The sequence below is a fragment of the Balaenoptera musculus genome, chromosome 13 (genome assembly GCF_009873245.2).
Source record: "Balaenoptera musculus isolate JJ_BM4_2016_0621 chromosome 13, mBalMus1.pri.v3, whole genome shotgun sequence".
In the NCBI taxonomy this organism is placed as follows: domain Eukaryota; kingdom Metazoa; phylum Chordata; class Mammalia; order Artiodactyla; family Balaenopteridae; genus Balaenoptera; species Balaenoptera musculus.
In genome coordinates this window covers 1,287,071-1,310,159 of record NC_045797.1, presented here as the reverse complement: position 1 = coordinate 1,310,159, position 23,089 = coordinate 1,287,071, and the positions used below count along the sequence as shown (strand labels likewise).

Sequence of the window (23,089 nt, the reverse complement as noted above, 5' to 3'; positions counted from 1 at the left end):
AGAGAAAGACGAATACTGTATGATATCCCTTATATATGGAATCTAAAAAATAAAACAAAAGAATATATATGCAAAACAGAAATAGACTCACAGACATAGAGAACAAACGAGTGGTTACCAGTTGGGAGAGGGAAAGGGGCAGGGGCAAGATAGGGGTAGGGGATGAAGAGATACAAACTACTATGTATAAAATAGATAAGCAACAAGGATATATTGTACAGCACAGGGAATCATAGCCATTATCTTGTAATAACATATAATGGAGTATAATCTATAAAAATACTGAATCACCATGCTGTACACCTGAATCTAATATAATATTGTAAAGCAACTATACTTCAATTTTTAAAAAGTCAGTGGTAAGTAGATACTGTGGGACTCCTTGAATGTAAAGTAGGAAAGCAGGTGGACCAGTCTGTTGATAGAGGTCAGTGGTGGTTACTGTGGGGAGGGTAGTGACTGCTAGAGCTTACGGGGACTCCTGGGATACAGGTGTGTCCTGTGCCTGGGTGCTGGTTACACAGACATGCTCAGTGATATAATGAATATTATCCTCCAATAGAAAGTTTAAAGAATAGTTTACTAGAGGAAAGCTGTATACAAGAAAGAAGTGGAATCTTGAGAAAATGACATCTTCTTTCTTGGAAACAGTAAGAACGTTCTTCTTTATAGTTTGAAATTGCACTGAACTCTTTAATTCCATATTTAAGCTTTTCTCACCCTCTCCCCAAAATCCTACTTTGAATACATTAAAAAAATCAAATGGTAGCTATAGATGCTAGTTTGCAGCTCTAAATGCCTTTTATAAAATATGTTCTTCATTATTTTAAGAAAAGGAATTATAATCCATCTTTACTCTTTCAACCCCCACTTGAAAGACAAAAATCTTGTCAAGATTAAAAAAAAGGGGGGGTTTTCTTTACCCTGACATTACCATTATAATGTATTTATAACACAGCACGATCTCTATCTTGAAAATAGGGAAAATGCAAATGCACTAAGATGTTGAAAATTCAAAATCATCAAAATATGACTACAGCATGACCATGGCAGAGATAAGCAAGGAAAGGCAAGCAGAGGAAGACACCATCCTGATCTCAGGATTATTCTGATAATTCAGCACTCAGTGTCTTCATGTAGTCAAGTTTCCCCAATATAAATTGTTCTAGCTCTGGCACTGCTGTTTCCCAGGCAATTGCTTTTAAAGCAGAACACATTCTTATGCTAAGTAAGTGTGCATGCCTTGGTGCTGAATATCATTTCTTATTCTAAGACTAGAGTATTAAAAATAAATATTTGCAGGCCCCATGATAATAAAATAAACACACTCCAATGAGAATGTAAGGGCAAAAGAAGAAAAAACATTTAAATGCTGAAATTATTTAAAAAAGAAAGAAAGAAAGAAAACACAAGCAACCGTTTGGCCTTTTAGAACTCATTGGCTTGAAATGAATTATTTGCTGATTAGGAATTTTGCTGTTGTTGTTTTTTTCCCCTTAAATTAATAGTATCTAGTTAGATAAGCAAATCTATCCTTTTTTGCTTAGATGGACCCCAGTTTATATAACAGCATAGAAATTTATTAATTAATGTTCTACTAATGTAAATAAATGTCCTTCACACACAGCAGACAAATAAAATCACCAACAAAATCATGGTTTCATTATTTCCTTAATAGCAACTTGAAATCAATACATCAACCTAATACCCACTGTCAAGACTTAATTCCCATCATATTCACTTGCTTTTATGTGGTTTCAAGCAATCAGAAGATGGAGAAAAGAGAATGCCTTTCATTCATATTATAATAACAACTTTAAAAAATTACAGATTTAATGTTTCAAAGGGAGCAAAACAAGGAAAAGGCAATGAATAAAGAGGACAAGCACCGGTGTGTTTCATAGCTCCAGCATCCACTTCCAGGACTGAGAAAAATAGAATCAACCATCTTATCCCCACTGGCTCCAGCTTCACCTCCAGGATAAATCAAACAGCTGAGCATATGTCCATGAATCCAGGCTCTCAAATTACTTTCCTGATTTGGTCACCAGTTGACGTGATCTTGCAAAGCTTACTTCCTTTCCCTAAGCACAGGTGGTTTTAGAAACAGTTGCCTCTTTTGCGTAGCGGACAATCACTAAATGATGCTTTTTATAGAAAAGGTGCATTCCACTAAATTGTTTATAACGCATATTTCCTCAAAACAAATCATATTTTTCTTACGGACCTTCCTGAGGCCGTTATATTCCTATAAAGAAACTATAAATTCCCCAGACACAACATTCAGATTCAGATTCTATTTATGTTTATTGGCTGAGCAATGAAAAAATGTCTGGCGGTTATTTTAAGAATGTTCACATACTTCATGAAGTTTAATCCTTACAACAATCAGTTATGAAATTTATTTTTTTAATGACAAAAATAAAGCAGTTATGGGGGCTTCCCTGTTGGCGCAGTGGTTGAGAATCTGCCTGCTAATGCAGGGGACACGGGTTCGAGCCCTGGTCTGGGAAGATCCCACATGCCGTGGAGCAACTGGACCCGTGAGCCACAGCTACTGAGCCTGCGCGTCTGGAGCCTGTGCTCCGCAACAAGAGAGGCCGCGATAGTGAGAGGCCCACGCACCGCGATGAAGAGTGGCCCCGGCTCGCCGCAACTAGAGAAAGCCCTCGCACAGAAACGAAGACCCAACACAGCCAAAAAGAAATAAACAAATAAATAAATTTTAAAAATAAATAAATAAATAAAGCAGTTACTACTTTTTTTTTTTTTTTTTTAAACAAATAAGGAGGACTTCCCTGGTGGCGCAGTGGTTAAGAGTTCACCTGCCAATGCAGGGGACGCGGGTTCGAGCCCTGGTCTGGGAAGATCCCACATGCGGCGGAGCAACTAAGCCCGTGCGCCACAACTACTAAGCCTGCACTCTAGAGCCCGTGAGCCACAGCTACTGAGCCCACGTGCCACAACTACTGAGCCCACGTGCCACAACTACTGAAGCCCGCGCACCTAGAGCCTGTGCTCCACAACAAGAGAAGCCACTGCAATGAGAAGCCCGCGCACCGCAGCGAAGAAGAGCCCCCGCTCGCCGCAACTAGAGAAAGCCTGTGCGCAGCCACAAAGACGCAACGCAGCCATAAATTAAAAATACAAATAAATAAATAAATTTATAAAAACAAAAAACATATAAGGATTTGGGGACTCAGAGTGGTTAAGTGACTTATGAGGTGATAGATCTACGAAGTGGTTACACTGAGATTGAAAACTGGGCTCCTTCCTGCATGTTTTCTATGTAATAAACCATTACTGAGAAAAGAGGCGACGACCTCCCAGCAGACTCCCCGCAGGCCCCCAGAAGCCCGGCCTGGTTGCAGTTTTATCCTCACAGCCTTTCACTGACTGTGTGCGGCTTCTGTGGCACTGACTTGCCCCCAGCCCTCATATCCTGTTGCCTGGACCAGAGAAATGGTATCTCTGTCAAAGCACCCAGGGACGTAACAGCTGCTGAGCCAGGAACGTACCTCATTTGTGTGCCCACAATTCCTAAAGAGCTGAGCCGTGGTATTGACCTGCTAGGAGGCACTTGCCTGGAATAAGTGTTTCTTCATTTATTCAGTAAATACTTCATTTTAAGGAATTACACGAGCGTGGCAGGCACTGCATTAGACACTGGGAATAAAGCAGAGCCCCCCCAGTAACAGTCTAAGTAGGAGACAGACATGTCCACAGTCACAGTTGCTCTGGCTACGTCCCAGGATGTGTGAGGATCCGTCCAGGGGCAGAAGGGGCTGTACTGGGCATTCTGGTCAGTCCAGAATGACTCTGCAGAAATGTCCCTGAGGTTCCAGTACAGTGAGGGCTCACATTGCACTGGAGATCTCTACGTTTGCAAAATTAATTAATGTTGTATACCACCTTACAATTTTACATTAAGAAATGAAGTATACGACCATTCTCCAGAAGAGCTAATCAGACGAATGGCAGGCCAAGTGCCACATTGAACACACTTCCCAATGTCTTGTGGATGGCCTGTTCGCTCCTTGACAAAAAGGGCTGAAGACCAGCGGACTTTATCAAGATCCCCTGGAGTTGATAAATCCCCCAAAATCTCTGTATAAGAACATCCGAGGCTTCCTTTCAAGTTCATCAACATTAGACATTACCAACTTCATCAAAATACCTTTATAATGATGTTTAACCTACAATCACACGAATAAGCTTTATTTACTTTTAAGATGAAATGATTACACGTATTCATTCGTACAGGTATTGCTAATCTACCTGAGTTCCTTTTGTATTTGGCCTGTTTCCCAAATCGCGCAAACCCACCATATTTGTCTGCATTCTCTCCAGGTTTCTCTTCAATGCCTAAACACTGATGCTCTTCAAAGAGATGGGAAAATAGGTGAAGAGGCAACAGGGGAAAAGACTTAGGCACTTTAACTTGGGGGTTCTCATTTACAACAGCTAAGACAGCCCTTTCATTTAAGGACTCTGTGGGCTTTACCGCAGAAAAGCCTAATCACAGGAACTCAGACATCGGCAGAGTCTGGGAGCCCAGAAGGAAACAATGACAGGCTGGGTATAAAGTCTAGTGTTTTGACTTTCAAGTCCACATAGCCTGACCCTCTTAGAAAGAGCTTGGGCAGAGAGCTGATCAGATGCCCCATGGGCTGTGCTACAGTCAGGGACCGCAGGACCCTAGCTGGCAGAGAAAAAGAAGAACCAAGGATGAGAAATGCTGTCTTCGGACCACGGTGTTTCTGACAGGATCCTGCGGTTGTGGCAGTGCCCCTTAGCTACTCCGGATCACACAGCTGTGAGAAAAGGGAGGAACAGTCCCAAAGCATGTACAGCGTCTGATGTGTCTGTAATGCTGTGTAGTGTTCAGGTTCTCAAATACAACTTTCACAAAATTTGGGGAAATGCTGGCGTGTCCGGAGGGAATTAGCTGGGGGCAGGCAGCGCAGGCGATCCCCGTGGTCACAATGATGCTTTCATCGGCAATGTTCCTAAAAAAAGTTTACAGGCCAGTTTGGTTCTTTCAGAAAAGTATCACGTGACACTGTAGGAAAATCTAAACATTCGGATGATACAGACAAAGAGACTTAGGAATTTTGTGTGATCTATGAAAGAATAAAGGCGAATTTTTAGCTGATTTTATGAAGTCTGCTTGTAAAATAACTAAATAGGGAAACAGAAGAAGGAGCAGAGCCAGGACAGGCTGTGGTCTGTCAATGTCTCCCTTATAAATTCCTAGAGGGAAGGTCAGGGCCAAGGGCATGGTGGGCCCTGGGGGCACAGGTGTGGCCGGGGCCGGGTGTGGATAGGGAGGGAGAGAAATGGGAGGGAAGGGGGAGGGAAGGCACTGACCACATGGGGCAGGAGATGGGTCTGGGAGTGCATAAGACCAGAATAAAGAATAAAGCAAGAAAAAAGAAACACGTAACTGGATGTAACACGACATCATATCAAAGTCAGTGAGGAAAGGATTAAGGATTCATAGAGTATCTTAATGACATAGCATAGAAATGGAGATTTTTAAAGCCAAACCATGAGCAAGTATATGAATATAATTAGCTTCCTGGATAAAGAAGAGGACCACCAGTAGGAAGTGTGAAAGATGGCTTTGAGCCAATAGCTAGTTTATGTCCAGAAAAAGTCAGAATAAGGTAAAGGCTTCTTCTTCTATATCAGCCAGATAATATTATTATTCCATGTAAGATTATAATCTCATTCTCTGCAATGTCCCAGATCCCGGAATGAAGTTGGAAGTTAAAATGAACAAACAAACACAATCCCTATCCTCAAGCTGAGAGGGTTGACCTCTGTTATCTCTAAGATCTAAACCTCCAAGAGTGAATTTGCATCATTACACCTGTTTGTTTTATTTTTTATTTTTTTTAGTTTTGGCCATACCTCGCAGCTTGTGGAATCTTAGTTCCCTGACCAGGGCTCGAACCTGGGCCCTCAGCAGCAAGAGTGCAGAGTCTTAACCACTGGACCACCAGGGAATTCCCTCATTACACCTGTTTAATAACCCATCGTGTGCATTCTTAATGGACCGTCTCTAAGGGCTCAGTGGCTCAATTCAATTAAAGTGAGTCCTTGTCAAGCTACTACATGTGAAGGCAAAATAGTAAGAAATGATATTCCATTGTTACTAATGGGCTCTTACAACCTCCTGGGCTCTGTGTGTGTGTGTGTGTGTATTTGCTATTGTCAACGTTCCTCTTTTAGTAGTATTTGTTAAGTATTCTATTTTTTTGGTGATATTGAGCTTAATAAGCTAATATGTTTTCCTTTACATGTTAATACTATTTATCAACTTCTTTAGAGATGCTTATTTAATGTATATTAATCCCCAAAGAAGGCAACTTATTAATACCCAGGAGGCATTATTTTAGAAAGTATGTATTGTCAGATAAATTGGGTTAAGTTTTGCCAGGGTCAAGCAGAGGGAGCAAGTTTCTCAGCCACTAAAAGCCTCGTGCCGAAGCCAGAACCCAAGGAGCTACGTACCTGCTTTACTTCAGTGCGTAGTTAACGAGGGCAGCTTTGGCAGAGAATTAGGGCGGAATCCATCCCAATTCCCAGAGTAAAACATCAGAATTAGGTTTTTATATATTTTTCCAGTTATGTTTATGCACATAGAAGCATTTACCCAAAGAGCTTTTATACACACTATTTTATATCTTTGCTTTTTATCAGGTAATAATATCCCATCAACACCACATATATTTATTTCATAAATTTCAACTGCTGTGAATACAAGCCCACAGTCCCCTATTCCGCATCCTTAGGGTCAGACGTATTTCAGTAGTCACAATTTTTCAAAGTTTGGAAAGATAATACTCCTTATAATAAATTCCCAGAAAGGTCTGGGGAGGCACTTCTTTTTCAACCATACTGATATTTCTTCAGTGTAACAAATTTACACTGACTGGAATGAATAAAAGCTATCAACAACACAGAACAGATTCACCAACAAATGTGTACACTGCAACCTCTTTTTAAAACTTCAGTGTCCAGAATGTTTGGATTTTTGAATTGCTGATATAGATGGGTATCACACTGCTTGGAGTCACTAGATTTATTATCCATTTTCTTATGGATGGAACTCAGGTTATTTTAGGGATTTTATTATTAAATACGGGACTGAAATGAACATTTTAAAAAATGCATCTTTGGAGAAATACGAGGATATACCCTTAGGATGAAGTTCCAGAAGTAGAATTGATATTGAAGATGAAGTCAATTGACATGTGATTTTATATTTTGGCAAATATCGCCAAATTCCCTTCCAAGGAAGTTGTACCAATGTAATATTCTCACTAGCAGTATATGAAAGGTCTGTTTCCTTGTACTCCTCCTGTATCAGATATCTGGGCTGCTGTAACAAAGTACCACAACTTGGGTGGCTTATGCGGTATAAATGCCTTGCCTCACAGCCCCAGAGGGTAGAAGTATGAGATCAGCGTTGGCAGGGCTGGTTCTGTCTGATGGCTATGACGGACAGTCTGTTCCAGACTCCACTCCCAGCTCCAGTAACCTGGAACATGCCTTGGCTTGTAGACGGCTGTCTTCTCCCTGTGTTTTCCCCCTTACATGTCTCTTTGCCCACATTTCCCCTTTTTATAAGAATGCCAGTCCCATTGGACTAGGGTCCACCCTAGTGGCCTCATCTTACCTTGATCGTCTGCAGGGGCCTGTTTCCAAATAAGGTCACATTGGCAGGTCCTGGGGGTTAGGGCTTCACCGTGTGGTGGGGACTCAATACAGCCATAGCAGCTCCCAACAGGGACTATTATGAAACTTTCCCAACATGGTAAGTAAAAATCCGCATCTCACGATTTCAATTTCCATTTCAAGTTGGATTTGAGTATTTTATGTAATTTTGTACACTTTTTATTTTGAAATGACTATAGATGCACAAGGAGGTTGCAAAAATAGTGCGTGGAGTCCTGTAAACCCTTCACCTAGCTTCCTCCAAAAGTGATGTCTTCTAGAACTGCAGTATAATATTAAACCCAGGAAACGGACGCTGGTATGATGCTGTGGACGAGACTACAGATCCTACACTGTTCTCGTCAGTTTTCACACGTACTCTGTGTGTGTGGTAGGTACGGGTAACTGTTCTCTTCCATCATGTGCTTGGATCTCGTGTGCAGATCTGTGCATCCATCCCTACAGCCAAGGCAGAGAAGCACAGAGAACCTTTTCATCCTACCCCCTTGATCACACCCTCCACCCCACCCCATCCCTGCCCTCCCAGCAACACTGAGCCACTCTCCACCTCCAGTTCTGCCATTCCAAGGATGTTATAACAACGGTATCATTCAACATGTAACCTTTAGAGATCAGCTTTTCACTCAGCATAATGAATGCCCTTATGTTGTGTCATACAGTGGTGCCTAATACATGCATCAGCCTATTTGCCCCTTCCTATTGCCAAGTAGTATTCCGCTGAATTATTTTTTAAAAAAACATTTTAAAAAAATATTTATTTATTTGGTTGCTTTGGGGCTTTGTCACAGCAGGTGGGCTCCTTAGTTGTGGCTCACGGGCTCCTTAGTTGTGGCATGTGAACTCTTACTTGTGGCATGCATGTGGGATCTAGTTCCCGGACCAGGGATCGAACCCCAGCCCCCTGCATCGGGAGCCCGGAGTTTAACCACTGTGCCACCAGGGAAGTCCCTCTGTTGAATTATTTTTAATATTAGTAATCAGTGATGTTTATTTTTTTGTTAATTGCCTGTAAATACTTTTGCCTATTAAAAAAAGGTGTTGTCTTTCTTTCTGTTGTTGGCTTTGTCTTGCTTTATTAGTTTTTTTTTTCCATTTAGAATTTTCTTTATCATATCAATTTATCAATCATTTATTTTGTGGGTCCTTGAGTTTCTGTCACCCACAGAAAGGACTCCCATTCAAAACTTGTTGAATTTAACAAAAATGTTAAAATCTCAAATCTGTTTAGAATTATTCTGTGTGTGTTAAGGAGTGAGGTAGGGATCGAGGTACCCTGCGTGTCTTAAATGTATATTTCCTACAGATGATTTTGTGCAAACTTTTTGTCCATCTCCATATATATGTGCATTTGGGTGCTTGCACCTGCTTGAAAAGCATGTGGTTTGTGAACCCCAGGTTAATTATGACATAAAACTTACTCAGCTGCTAAACATCACCTACTAGTTTATAGGAAAATTGTCCAGGATTCCAGATCTCGGTGAAAAATGGGAATTTGGGCAGGTGTAGGTAGACGTTAAGAAAATATAAAAAGTATTAACTTGCAAATATAGGGTGTATGCTTTTCAGATGATGCAAGTGTATAGGTTTTCAGCCAGATTCTCAAGGTCAATACACCTACATCTATCATCGTATTTTTTTTTACAAAAAGTCCTCCCTAACCTTAAGACTAGCAGTACAGCTGGGGTAGGATACAGGGTGCAATCTCAGTAGAGCTTTCCCACGGATGGGAGGGCGGGTCCAGCGGCTAGAGCTATTCTTCCACTTGCAGACACAGTGACCTACCTGGTCGTAGCCCTCATGCAGGGGCTTGGCTGTAGCATCATGACCACAATGAGTGCTCCGCAAAGACAATACAGCCAGGGGATGAGGCTCCAGCCCTCAGCTGGCCTTGGTGATGAACTGCTGGTGATTTTCCTCTATGCTCTTCTCACGCCCAGACAATATTCCCGTAGGGAACTTGCTAACACATGTAATCTCCAGTGATGAGGATAAAGGAGAGTGGAGAGAGCCACATACCATGCAAATAATGACTTTCTCCCACAAAAATCTCTGAAGACCCCGCAGACTCATGGGCCTCCGGGCTGGAAGGACACCCAGATTCTGTCTATGGGGACTCTCCCTGGATGGACGCATCTCTCTCATAGCATCTGCACTGGTGCAGCCTGATGGCATTAACGTGGCTTTGAAGTCATGGAGTCCTGGGGGTCCGTCCTGCTGCACAACTTAATAGATGCGTGACCTTGCCTGAGTTAGTCAATTTCCTCCATCATAAGATGGGGATAATGGAAGTGTGTGCATTACAGTTTTCTTGAGCACGTCAGGTTAGATAATTTAGGCAGCATGCCCAGCATCGTGCTGGGCACATGGTGTTAAACATGAAGCTGCCAGCATTGGTACCTCCCGTGTCCAGACACTCCTTTCCTGAGGCCATCCTACAACTTAGGGGTAAAATGCCGCCAAGATTTCTCAGTTCACTGCCATCTGCTAGTGAGTCCGTGGCGCAGAATGAAGCTCCTCAAAGGTCAATTTATTTTGTTTCTTTCTTCGACTAGTAACTGTCCCCACCATTTCAGGAACGTGAGAGCCTGCCCTGGGCAAAACGAGGAGGTCAAGTGGGCAATCTGAAAAGCTCTTTCCGAATAAACTGTTAGTGGGTGATAATGCCTTACTGTGTCTGCCTTCCCATGTAACGTATTTGTCGTTTTAGAAAGAACCCTCAATGTCCTATCCCAAAGGAGTCACTAACCGAGGAATTCTTGTGCCCAAGGAAGGTCGTGTGGGGAATCAGGGGTGAGCAATGGGGTTTCTTCCTTGCCGTTCCCATTTGGTCATAGAGGCATCTGCCCTGATAGAGGACGTCTGTTATTTTTTGCCCACCCAGCATCTGTTTCCATGGTGAAGGAAGAGAATACTCATCTTTTCCTTTTGGGAACTACCCCTCCCTGATGTGGCAGGACCACCAAGTGGTCCTCCTCTCCTGGCCAATCAGAATCCTCCTTGCCCGGGGAACTGGAACAGGGGCGGACACGTGATCCAAGCAGATCACTTCACCGGGTAGACATACGAGCCCAGGAAGAGGAAGCGAATCTCATTCTGGTCATGAACACCAAGGACCAAGTAAGCCTGTGAATCACCTTTGCCATCACCTGAAGAGCAAAGTAGAGACAAGAGATGGAGTGCATGAGAGAGAGATTTTCAGGGCATCTTTTGAGCATCTAGAGACAGTGATGTGGGATCTAGCGCTTGTCTATTTTTCTTCTCAGTTTAAGTGGGTTTGAGGGGATTCATATTACAAACAGCTAGAAGAATCAGGTACAAATGGATCACTGGTTGAGGAGTGGAGAGTTATAAAAATCTATTACCACCATTGAACAGAGAACTTGAAATTTAGGCTGTATTGACCATAAGCCTATAGCATAAAAAAGTAAAACATAGACCTTATCAATGTATCTACACTGCACGCAGATCCTTTGATGGTTCCGTATCACAGCATAAACTCTCTTTGAATCAGACTCAGGTCTCAACACTGACACTAGTCATTCTCGATATGCCCATCCAGTTTCATGCCACTTCCTGAGTTTTCATTTTGTTAATTTGAAATTGAAGACCTTGGATTCCAGCCTCGCAGAGATTTGACTTTGCCACTTGCAACTTCATTGGCCTTGAGCAAGTGGCCAAACTATCTTATCTTCAAAAATTTTTTTGTAATTTTTATTGGAATATAGTTGATTTACAATATTATGTTAGTTTCCTGTGTACAGCAAAGTGAATCAGTTATATATACATATACATAGATCCACTCTTTTTTAGATTCTATTCCCATATAGGCCATTACAGAGTATTGAGTAGAGTTCCCCGTGCTTTACAGTAGGTCCTTATTAGTTATCTATTGAATATTTTATATGTAGTAGTGTGTATATGTTAATCCCAATCTCCCAGTTTAACCCTCCCCTTTCCCCTCTGGGTAACCATAAATTTGTTTTCTACATCTGTGTCTCTATTTCCATTTTGTAGATAAGTTCATTTGTACACTTCTTTTAGAGTCCACATATAAGCAATATCATATGATATTTGTCTTTCTCTGTGTGGCTTACTTCACTCAGTATGACAATCTCTAGGTCCATCCATGTTGCTGCAAATGGCATTATTCCGTTCTTTTTCATGGCTGAGTAATATTCCATTGTCTATATGTAAACAAAATTGTTTGAGGCCTTGAAAGAGTCCTGTATTGCTATTTTTCGTCACTACCTCCCTGGGTCAGGAGCGATGTTCTCTCAGTACAGTGATGACGTCTAATATATCTACAGGTGGAGAGAAAACATGTGTGCCTTCTATTCAAATATCATGTCCACAACACTAAGAGTGTATTTAGTTCAGGGAATCTTAAAATTTGTGAAAACAAGCACGTGAGTAATCAGAACCATAAAAACAACTGATGTGATCCTCAGACTGAGCGGCCAAAGAATGTCAGAACCTTACAAATTAATCCTATTAAGTCAGAATAAATATTATAATTGTAATGACTAAATTATTAATTAAAGGAATCAAGTGAATGGAAAATTAATTATTAATTATTAATATTATTAATTATTATAATTTATAGATAATAAATATAAATAAATAATATATATTATTTATTATAATTATTAATAAAATTAATTATTATACTTGTGGACATCCCATCATCAGGTCTCTGTGTCTAGTTAAATTATGTTTTATTACTCTCTCTCTTAATCTTAATTATAAAGACTTTACCTGAAAAAAACAAAATAGTTTGGGAGATAACAGTAACTACCACACAGTATTGTTATAAGATTTAAATGAGATAGAGAATTAAAGTGTCTGGCCCGTAGTCAGTTCTCAATGACTATGAACTACTTTTGATGCTGTGATTGTATATCTTCAGCTTGCAGCACATGGCCTGCATGTGATAGCATCTAGATAGATTTTTTTTTTAATTAATAAGTAAATATATCCTTAGCCTTGAAAAATTCTTCAGTTCATATTGTCCTCCACTGCAGGGTCAATTCCTTGTTTTATGGAACCAGGGCAATAGTGCTCAGGACCATGAGTGGGCCCTGAGGCCAGTAAAACAGGTGTTAAGGTCCGCTATGCTATTTTTTATTTATGGGACTCGGACAGGTCAGGTCACTGACTCGGGCGGGTCAGTTTCCTTGCCTGTACTTGGTGACAGTGGGAATACATACTCTTAGGGTTGTCAAGAGGATGAAATAAGATGATTTAATAAGTGATTTGCATGACCTAATAACCTCCCCCTCTTCCCCCTTTTTAGTGGCTGGTGCCTAGCATACATTGGTACAGAAATTCCCGGGTAAGTAGATATTATGGATATTCTTTTAAATATTGCTTTTTTGGTCCACAAATAGCAAGAAAAAGACAAAATCACTAAGACAAGCTCAGTTTGTCTATGAGCACCTCTGCCTGACGCCTGATAGCAAAACCCTTTATTTTAGTTTATATGGAATGGAAAATAGAATTGCAAATCTGCCACCAACATCAGTAAAACGATCAACTACGATTCACGGCTACTGCTCCGGTCTCCATTTTGCTTCTTTCCAGCTACTCAAATCACACCAAAGCTTCAGTCATTTCACACCTTGGTGACAGCAGCCACCCCTACCCTAAATGCTCCATTTGTCCTTAGTGATGCAGAGGATCACCCAGCTCTGCACACCTGTCACACTGATAGTGTACAAGGTCAGGATGAATGAAGCCATCCACAAGCACATGATGGAGTAATCGGACTCCCTCTATCAAGGAAGGACAAATATTCCATGTAGCTCGTAGTCAATTAAGCGTGCAGTTCTGTGGAAAGCACATTTCAGGTATTAGGGCTGGGAAATGCTGAGGGAAATAGCTCGTACCATCTTTAAAAGGCTCGGGCCGTGTGCATAAGTACGGCTGGTGAAATAAGCCTGGTCTCTAGCAACTTACTTCCATTTGTGTGATTCACACTTTTCATATTTTCACACCTGAAGTGGCATCAGAAGTGGATAAACTCCATCAGCAAGGGGTCTGTGAGGTCTTCATGACCAGCACTCAGATATTTTCAGCTCAGTCAATACTCAGGAAGGATTAGGATGATGTCAATGAGGGTATTCACTTGTTTCTTTTAAGAAACGCAAGGTTCTAGCGTTCTTCCATTTTCATGAACGTCTAACGCAACGTAGTCAAATTAAGTAATGAAGATAATCTGGAGACTTATCAAATCAGAATGTAACACTGGAAAATCAAAGTCAAAGCATTTCAAATTTTTGTAATTTTAGATATATTTGTGGACGTTTGTAAAGTTGTGATGACAGCAAATTTAACGTAGTGATTAACAGCATGAGTTTTAAAGTGAAATTGCTTAGGTTTGTAATTCTTCTCCATCACTTTCTAGCTGTGTGGTTTATTTACCCTCCCAGGTCTCAGCTTCCTATTCCCTAAAATGAAGATAAAAATAGTTACTCTTCATGGTCATGTTGTGATATTAGATATACATAAGGTACCTGTTATAGTAGCTGGCACTCAGTGAGGGCTCAATAACTGTTGGCCATTATTATTTTCAATTAAGGATCTGAGAGCCAATCCTCGATTACTATGGAAACCAGGTTATTACGCATGCGTTCTTGCCGCTGTCACACTCTGTGATGTGAACATGAGATGATCGGCCCCACAGGTCCAGGTCGGTCTCAGTGTTCCTGGACAACAGACTTTCATGGAATTATCAACTGTCAGGGGACATTTTAGGGTCTCCATTTGTGAAATCATCATCCGTGTCGATCAGGAGATGTCTTCCCCGCCCCTCAAGGTCTCCCATGAGCGTATTTTTCTCCATCCTTGGTGAAAGTAATCAGGGCAAAGAGAAGTGCAGGCAGTTGTTCTGACTTGTCCTTCATTCCATCACAGATAGCGACACACAGTGGGTGAGAGCATTCTGGAAGGAGCCCCCTGCACTCACCACTGTTCTCTGTCTCACTATCTCTGTGTTGCATCCAAGGTCATTCCCATGTCCGCCCGTCTGCATTAACACAAGAGGGTGTTCTCTCTAAACTCAACCTCCGGGCTCATTACTATGCATGAGGTTTGACTTCGCTACTCCAATTTGTGGACGCGCCCCAACGGAACAACAACATTTAAAATGGCCATTTTGTTTGCTCTGTGCCAGCACCTACCTGCTGCTGTACATGCCAACGTCAGCTACCAACTGGTAACAAAGGGACTGACTCCGCTTATTTGCATCAAGAAAGAAGTCTGTGGTTGCCTGTCTCTACCCTGGCCAAGTCCAGCAATATGCTTTTACAGACCAAGGTTAAAAGATATTTTCCTGCCCTCTGAGCCCATCCCTCGGGCTACTAGGAAGCAGTAGATAATAGGGCTGTGAGTGACCTTCAAAATGACCAGATAATGTGAGATTTTTGCCAATATTTTCTTTCACTTTGGAGAAAACAGCCCTGCTGTCTATTTGGAAAACACAGGAGGTGAGGTATCGCTTGATCGTTGCATAAAGGCCTGTCTGTGCGATGCCCAATTTCTGTTCTCAGAATATCTTTTTGAAGCCAGTTAGGGCTTTGGGGAAAGTATGGCAGAGAGAGGATTTCATGCGGCGCAGCTTTCAGCACCACTCTTTATTTTTGTCATTCTTGGTGGAAGAGCTTCCAGATTCAACATCTGCCGTCAGTCTTTTTTGTGAAATGAAGTTTCACGTGGAAGAGAAACATTCTTTTTTTTTTTAATCAAAAGTAAGGAGATAAAAGCAACTAAATGCTGTTAGGAGACAAAATGGTTGCTGAAAAATTCAGCTTGCAGGTCTGAAGCTGGGACCTGCCATCGCAGGGGGTGGGATGTATGAACAGAATGTCTTTGCCGAGTATTTTAATTGAACATTTTTGAAATGAGACTAAATGTCAAAAAAGCAAAAATAAAAGTGAAAGCAGGAACTCCTGAAGTATCTTGTAACTCCCTGGGAAAGGGTTCCAGTTTTGAGTTTGTTAAAAGCAGCTTCCAGGAGTTACCCTTCTCTCAAATCCTTCTCTTCCATCAAAAGAGGAAACAAAACACAAAGATAAGAGCTGGATGAGAGCCCCCGGGGCCCTGCTGCAAACATCTTGGTCCCAGTTCCCTTCACTAGCTTCCCCGGCTCTTGCGTGGCCGGGCCCCCTTCTGCAATGTTCTCATGGGTTGTTTTTCATCCCGTGTACACGGTACGGCATCCGTGTCTCCTTCCATCAGTGGAGCCAAGAATTGGGTTCCTGATCGCCCAGCAACAGCACTTCTGCTTTCAGGGTAGCCCAAGACACGAAGATGGCTTCCACCTTCTGAATTTCATGAATGATGAACACAGAATGCATCTAACCCTATGAAGACGACTCCAGGAGATAGAAGAGCTTCACGGAAGGAAAGGAAAGGTCCCTGCAGGCGTGAGGAGTGGCCACCACCTGTTTCTGGGCAACAGCACCTACCCAGAAACCACCCAGCCCTGCGGCACTGGGGTCTGAGCTTTCCTGGAGAAGGAAAGCTCCTCATAAGGTCTTCGCGTGACAAGCAAACGCAGGGAAAGCGAATGGGGGACCGTAACACAGGCATCTGTAATGTTATTCATCTTCAGCCCCAGACACGGATTAACTGATAGGATTCTGAGCCCAGCCCATGCTCCTGATTACAGGAGGCGCCCTTTACCAAGAATGCGTTGCAGGGAAAAGGGAGCCCGCGTCCTAGCAGCTTGGGGCGTCCTCAGAGACACATCTCCACCACCAGGGCGTGCCTCCACCTGCTGTGCAATGAACGGGAGTGGAGGGGAGGCCAGAGGAGGGAGCAGCCCCCGTGTAGCTGCACAATGCCAGGGCCTCTCCCCGCACCTTCTCCTGCCCCAGCAAGACACCAGAGCCCACCTCCTGGGGGCCCTGATTCCTGGAACCCCTTCTTGTCTTGATCTTTTAAAAAGATGTTTTTAACAAGAGACCTGTACTTTCCCCACCTGTCCTTCCATATCTATTTCAATTTTCCTCTTAATCATCCCTCCAGAACTGGAGACTGTCAGTGTTTTCAGGGACTTTTACACACAAAGGCTTTCAGGACCCTATAGCCACTGGGAGGAAGACAGCCTGCCTTAAGGTGCAGTGTAGCTAAGGGTTTCTCCTTCTTTCCCTTCAGAGACACCCACATCTTCCTCCCTCGGGGACAAGGGCTTCTCTGAGCAGAAAGGAGCGAGGCTTGTATAGATTCCGTCATTTTCCTTCGGCAAGATGTAGTTTTCCAAGAAGGAATTACAGCTGTCTTACTCACGGATTCCAATGATGTTCTCTAAAAACAAAAACAAGCTAATGGAAAAAAATTCCACCCCAGCAGAACAGAACCTGCCTGTCAGCCAGCATCTTAACCCCTCTTCCTGCCTCGCGAGCAGAGCTATGTGAAAGGCATCGGAAAAGGGATTTCTGCCAGCCAAAGTGTTTCCAAGTTAATGTCAAGAGATTAGGAGATTTTAAGAACTCTGGGAAACCAGAGCCGAGAATCACAGGAAAGAAATACCACCCCCTGTCTCTCTGTCTCCGTCTCTCTCTGCAGGGGAGGGGAAGAGGGGAAAGACTACGTACTTAAAGCTGCGAAGTGTGTAGGAGCCTGAATATTTTAGCGGAAGTATTAACCAGCAAGACTTCGAGAAGGAAGAGTGAAGCTCATTTGTCTAGGAGACCCGGGATAGCAGGGGGTGCGCCCTCTCCGTGTCCCACCCCTGCTCCTTCCTGTAAGAGCTGTACTGAGGTTCTCTGATCGCGGATCCCAGTGAAGACCCCTTACAGACGCAGCCCGAGTGCTGCCGTGTCACCACACCACACGCTCGGTCCACACTTCTTTTTTTCCTTTTTTCTTTATTGGAGTATATAGTTGTTTTACAACGTTGTGTTAGTTTCTAGTGTACAGCGAAGTGGAGTTCCCTGTGCTATACAGCAGGTTCTTATTATCTATTTTATACATATTAGTGTATATATGTCAATCCCAATCTCCCAATTCATCCCACCACCACCACTTTCCCCCCTTGGTGTCCATACGTTTGTTCTCTACATCTGTGTCTCTATTTCTGGGTCTTTTGTAGAGACATGGATGGACCTAGAGACTGTCATACAGAGTGAAGTAAGTCAGAAAGAGAAAAACAAATATCCTATGTTAATGCATATATGTGGAATCCAGAAAAATGGTACAGATGAACCGGTTCGGTCCACACTTTTATTTGCTTATATCTTTCAAAGGATCAAAGGCCCCTTCAGTCCTTCCTACATAGTTTGGAGGGAGGGTAGGGTGGATTCTTGCTTTGGCATGTGGTCTAGCAACCACCCTTTAAGGAGATGTGGGAGAGGGGATTAAACCCAAAGGCCCAGGCATGACGTGCCTCTTTTAGCTCTGAAACACATAGGAAATTCCAGACTAATTTGTTAAAATGTGTCTTTCGTTGTACATTACTTTTTTTTTTCTAAATAGACTTTTGTTTTTAAAACAATTTAAGGTTTACAGAAAAATGAGTGGAAAGTACAGAGAGTTCCTCTAACGATTGCGTCTCTTGTTTCCTGTATCTGATGCTCTGGCATCAGGGGCCTGGCTGACCCTGGAGAGACCACCCCCCCTCCACCAGCGTTGGTCAGTTCTGGAGAATAAACGACTCCTTCTAGATGCAAACCCCCGGTCCAGGGTCCACACCCCGACCCACCTTCTCCTCTGCCGAGCTCCCCGCTCTGGACAGTTCATCACACCGCGGCAGGTCCTGCACAGCTAGGGACAGTCCCACGACCCAGAGCCTACCGGAACCACTGAGACCAGCTGATGCTAAGCCTGCCTACCCTGCCTTGTTGTTCCTTCGTATGGAAATTGTAATAAGCCCCTTGCTGGCAGCTCTGGCGTCTTCACAGACCCCAGTGCTTCCCATGGTTCAGGGAGGAGAAGCACCCTCTGCTCTTGGGAAATGTAACAGACTATGGTTCACTGGCAATCGTCTCCTGGTCTGTTGGCCTTGCTTTATCTAAATTACAATAAAACCTATATTTTCAAACGTTTCCCCGTACTCCATTGCATTTTCCCTATTATTAATGTCTTGCATCTATTGATAGTCATGACTTTTCTTCCTCAGTCTGTTGATGTGATGGATTACAAGAGTTGATTTCAGGATGCTGAGCCAGCCTTGTACATCTGGGGTAAATCCAACTTGGTTGTGCTGTGTAATTCTTTCTAATCATTGTTAGATTTCTTTTCCTAGAATTTTGTCCAGGATGTTTGTATCCATGCTCATGAAAGATATTAGCCTGCAGTTCCCCTTTCTTGTAATGGCTTTGGTTTTGGTATCAGCATGATATTCGCCTCCTGGAATGAGTTAGGAAGTGCACATTACTTTCAACCACAGCCAAGATCATCCCTCAGTGGGACACGCCACCCACAGGAGATAGACTTTGGGTTGCATTTGTAGTAACAGCAATGTGTTTATGCTTCACTGCCCATCTTTTCTTTTCAGCACCTGGACTCCAAGTTAGAGGCTGCTGGGGATTCCTCGTGCTCCCCGGAAGTTCAGAGCTGAGGGTGGGCTTGCGATGGGTGTGCTGGCCTTCTCGGTGGGCAGCGGGTGGGCTGTCACCTGCAGTAAGGTCAGGCCTCCTTGTCCTGAGCTCCCGGCTCTGAGAACCAGGCCAGGCACCTGGGTGATGCTCTGACTTGACAGGTGGGCTCCTCGTGGTTAAGAGACCACTGGCTCAAGAGGTCAGGGCTGAGAGAAGGACGTGAGATGAGAAGCAGTGCTGTTTCTGCAGCACAGATGTCACGCGCTCCAATACCCTCAGCTCGCCAAAGGCTGCAGAGCCAGGGCCCCGGCATGAAACACCGCTGGCCGTTCCTGGTGTAACCTGGAGCAGACACAGGGCCCTGGAGCAGAGCCAGGAGTGTTATGGGGACCAGGGAGGAAGGATCAGTGAGGAGACCGGGGAGGAGGGGCAGCTGTGCTCTCTAGCTCAGTCTAGAATTCTACATTTTTGTTGAGTGGCCTTTGGCTTCCCAAATCTATCTTTGAAGTCAGCCCGCTAAAATGTTTCCTAATGGTTCCTTTCCAACAAACAAACAAAAATCAAGAAGGAGGTCTTCTGGTCAGCTATTTGCTCTTCTTACACCTCCCCTCCCCCACCCTCACATCACAATGTGCTCCTGTATCCCAAGATGCTGCCCACCTGCCCCAGACCCTAACCTCTAGGTTGCACAGCAAACGTGGGTGCTTTGGGCTCAGGGGCGCAGTGGTGAGTCAGAACCGTGTGCCGTGAGCCAAGCAGCGTGGGCGTAGGCAAATATCAGCATTTATTAGAGCAGTTTGCCAACTACTGAGGTTGATTATAGGGACAATGGTGAATAACCGTGTGTGCGTGTGTGTGTGTGTACACGCAGCTGTGTGGGATGGACTGAGTGCCACTTCAGCTCTATAGTATTTATTTTAAAGAGGTCTTTAAAGTGCTTTTGGAGTGGCTCGCGTTAAAAGGCACTCCTGCCATGGGGCTGTTAAGTCCTCAGATTAAAGCAGCGAGTCGCGGAAAGCCCCGGATAAGGCTGCCCTGGATGAGAGTGGGATCCTGTCAGAAGGTGTGAGTGGCCTTTCCCTTTGGGTCTGAGAGTTCTGGGTCCTTAGATACCCACCAGTAGCCCCATGCTTCTCCTGAACTTCCTCCAGGAAAAGCTCTTCTCAGGAGAGTTGACCTCATTCAGTGTCAGGTACCCAAGGCTGATCTGATGTAAGTAGAGCCCTTCCAAAGGCGTGAGACCTTCATCCCACAGAATGAACCTCTAACGTGAACTCATATCCCGTAGCAAACGGTGAAGGTCATTTGAGAGTTTTTATTATTTCCTGGCTATTTTAGAGGCATCAGGGGCATCTGGTATTTCCTCAAGTCCCCGCGTAGAAGTGACACCTGCTCTCTCCACGCATCCACCAGCTAAGTCCTGATATTTGGATTCTGGCAACAGAATGCAATGACTCCAGCGCTTTATTCTCTGACAGGTTGTAGAATGTTGTTCCCTGATGAGTGAATCAAATTCAGTTTGCTTTTCTGAAGTGGGTTGGGTGTACGGAGCCAGTCAGAGAGCACACCCGTTCAGAAATGGCTGTCTTATTACAGAGCATCTTCAGAGAGACTGTTGGGGAAATAGAATGCCCATTTTATCACCTCGTAAGCACATCTCAGCAATGATACCAAGTGCTTAAATAGAATTCTTTTTGCTAATAATTGGAAATAACCCTTTACAAAATAGAATGTCAGACCCATTAAGATTGAATACGGAAAGTGGTGGGAGCATCCTGTAAGATGCACTATTTGTGGAGGTTATCACAACTGTATTAACTAGCAAAATGAACAATTCAACTGCCTGAGGACATTGTTGCCAACACAGTGCAAAGAATAGCATGTGATGTATTAATCCTGCTGCACTAATGCCATTTGGGAGTGTAGGGGCTATTTAGATTTCACAGGAAGTTGAGTTTCAAGATGAAAGGTGATTCTGAAACACCAACTTTTGTTATCAGCAGCACAGAGCAGTGTTTGGGTAAATTTCCTCGTGTGCTTCTGTGGACGTGGCGATTACCAAGAAGCTGTAAGGCCGCGTGCCATTGCCACACTTAAATCTAATCCTAGAATACTCAGTCCAGTACTTTTGGTTATATCAGGAGGCTAATAATTCCTATTTCTCTACAGTATATGACATGAGGAAATATGGGCCTTATATCAAGTGCAAAGCTTCAACTTGCATTGAAATCTGACACAAGCCTTAATCAAGAGCATACAAAATTTCATAATAATGCACTGAAAGAAATTGATTACTTCCTATAGGTTTATCTTATTAATTCATTTTATTCATTTTATTTCAGGGAGGGAGGAAGGAAGGCAGGGAAGAAAGAAGGAAGGGAGGGAGAGAGGAAGGGAGAGAGGGAGGGATGAAGGAAGGAAGGAGGGAAGGTAGGAAGGGAGGAAGGGAGGAAGGGAGGAAGGGAAGGAAGGGGGGAATTCCTACTTGTTCCCTAAGCACCCCAAAGGGCGATGGCTGTAGACAAGAGTTGGTGATGGTGTGAGTGCCACTGTGCTAACTCATGGCACGCCCTCGGGGAATACGCCAGCATCGCTATAGCGCTTTCTCTGAACAGTGCCCTGCACAGAGAAGCTTAGAAATTCCTTGTAAAACTCATGCTTTCTATTTCCTTTTCTCCTTTCCTAATGGACCACAGGGTAACTATCACTCAACAAACAGCAACGAGGTTGAGTAGGCAAGGTAAGCACACGTGGTCTGATACCGACACAGAGCTTTAGATTTTTCACCTTCGAGGTACCCTGGAGATTCTCTTAAGTGATCTTCTCATCATAAAGATCAGGAAATGACCATGTAGGTCTCCTAAGACCAAGCCCAGAGTCCTTCCAATCACATAGACAGAAGTCCAAGGAGAGAATTTAATTTTCTCTGGCTCCTTTGAACGTTTCTCTGCACTTCGTTTTATCCAGGGAGTCAGAAGTATCCCTCCCACCAGGACAGACAATGGACCCATGGGCCTGGGGCCCTGTGGGCAGCTGCAAGGCAGGGCAGGCTCAGGGACTGGGTCAGAACCCAGTTCCTTTTCCTCTTTACCCGTGTGCTTAGTGCAACCGCAGGCTTAACTCCCTGGACATCCAGGGAGACGTGACCTCACTCCCACCCAAGGACAGTCATCTGGGCACTGGCTTTTCCCATCCCCCGTGATTATGAGACAGCTCCCACCTGGGATCTGGGGACTAAGCCTGAAGCCTGTGCTTTCAATTGTCCCAGCTGACTGGAGCCTGTTTCTGTTACTGGGACTCTATCAGCTACCCCACATGTGTTTTCTCAGGGTCCCCCTGAGGCTGTGTGTCCACAGCGTTGTTTGAGGACCACACGGGATGCTTTGTGGGGAGGACCGTGTGTCATCAGTGGCGCTGCATGTTCTACAACCGCCTTTCGGCCGCATCCTGTACTTAGCATTTTCAAGGCTTTGAGAACTCCTGCAGAAAATAACCCAGGTAACGTCAGAGTCTGCCAGCCATAGATGACAGCGTAAGACCTGTCTTCATGTCTCGTTAGCAATCTCCCCTGGGACCGCTGACTCTGAGGGAAAGTGTGTACTAAGGCCGAGGGGTTTGCACAGAACATTCTGGAGCCTGCACTCATCACACCCCCAACGGTTAATGTCACACATTTTCCACTAAACCACGAACGGGACAGCTTTATCTCCTCTCCTGAAACGGTGGACAGACAGGCCTGCTGTGTCTTCATCTTTATTTTAAAGTCTGCTGACAGAAGTGACCCATCCTGGATGTGCAGCCCC

The 23,089-nt window shown here is 43.8% G+C and overlaps 1 long non-coding RNA gene and 1 other non-coding gene across 5 annotated transcripts in view; both read right to left on the bottom strand.

Annotated features, from left to right (window-relative positions):
- The window catches only part of LOC118905656, a 122,573-nt gene that overhangs the window by 20,988 nt on the left and 78,496 nt on the right, over positions 1-23,089 (bottom strand). The window contains exon 3 of one of the 4 annotated variants that reach the window (XR_005022308.1): positions 17,620-20,898. The exons of 2 other annotated variants lie outside the window; for them this stretch is intronic. This is a non-coding gene — a long non-coding RNA (uncharacterized LOC118905656). Of the gene's footprint in view, positions 1-17,619; positions 20,899-23,089 lie in introns of those variants that run through there. One more of the 4 variants, XR_005022309.1, reaches the window with a different exon arrangement.
- On the bottom strand, positions 5,939-6,011 carry TRNAK-CUU. The gene has a single exon. It is a non-coding gene; the product is annotated as a tRNA-Lys (tRNA).